The sequence below is a fragment of the Echinops telfairi genome, unplaced genomic scaffold (genome assembly GCF_000313985.2).
Source record: "Echinops telfairi isolate 266 unplaced genomic scaffold, ASM31398v2 ScPeMD7_4225;HRSCAF=4972, whole genome shotgun sequence".
NCBI lineage: Eukaryota > Metazoa > Chordata > Mammalia > Afrosoricida > Tenrecidae > Echinops > Echinops telfairi.
In genome coordinates, this window is record NW_022108124.1 from 18,073,152 (window position 1) to 18,074,565 (window position 1,414).

Here is a 1,414-nt window from a genome sequence, read left to right on the forward strand (position 1 = left end):
TATGGCTTAGGTCAGGTGCACCTTATCTCTCAAGGTAGTGTTAGGTAGCTAAGAGACAGGAACAGTGGAGGTTGTCCCTCCCATACCTACACAGGCCCCTTACAGGAGGTTGAGAAGGAAAATCAGGTGGCCATTAGTCACCCATAAAGACCTTAACTGGGCATGCTCAAATTCAGACCCCTAAGCCAGGTGGACATTACACCTGGGTGGCCCAAACTAGGCCCAGGTGGGCTTAATTCAGCCAATGGCATCAACCGATACCGTCAATCACGCCTCCCAGACAGAGGGTTGAAATACCTTGGTGGCTGGGTAGCCGCCCCTGAGCTCGGGCCATGCTGCGGTCTCTCTGGCCCCAGGTCACCACGTGTGAGTGCGCAGTCCCACGAGATTGCCCGTGTTCAGTTGTGAGCCCCAGTGTGGCTTCTGTGCGGTTTGGCATGCTTCCCTGAAATAGTGTGTACTCTTTTGAGACTGTAAAACCTGCAACTTCTCCCGTGTTTCATTAAAATGCACTTGGATTACAAACCAGGCTTTGGCATGAATTCTTTCTTGTGTGAAGCCAAGAACCGAGGTGTTTCCCACTTGAGAAACCTCACAGTAGCATCCTTGCTTTTTGACACTTTAAAGACTTGTGCCACAGAATTGCCCAGGACAAAGTGTCATTTGATCTCTTGACTGCTGCTTCCATGAGCATTGATTGTAAATCCAAGCAAGATAAAATCCTTGACAACTTCAATCTTTTCTCCATTTATCATGGTGTTACCTATTGGTCCAGTTGTGGGCATTTTGGTTTCTTCACACTGAATTGTAATCGGTATTGAAGGCTCAAATCCATGCTCTTCAATGTGCTTCAATTCCTCCTCACGATCAGCAAGCAAGGTTGTGTCATCTGCTTATCAAAGGTTGTTAGTAAACCTTCCTTCAATCCTGATATTGCATTCTTCATACAATCCCAGCTTGTCTGAAGTTGATAGTATTCTTCAATTTCTTCATCATTGGCTTTAGTGGTTGGTGTATAAATTGAATGATAATTAGCTGGTCTTCTTTGTAGGTGTATAGATACTATCCCATTATTTTCAGCATTGTACTTCAAGATAGATCTGATGGGGAACATAATCCCATTTCTTTTTAATATGCCATTCCTAGCATTGTAAACCATGAGATTGTCTTATTAAAAATAAAATGGCCGTGCCATATCAGGCATCACAGGACTAGAACAAAAAAATCATATCAATGTGAATGAGGAGGAGTGCAGAGTGGAGACCCAAAGCCCATCTGCAGACAACTGGACATCCCTTACAGAAGGGCCACAAGGAAGAGATGAGCCAGACAGGATGCAGTATAGCATCGAAGAAACATACAACTTTCTTCTAGTTCTTTAATGCTTCCTCCTCCCCTCACCCCACTATCATGA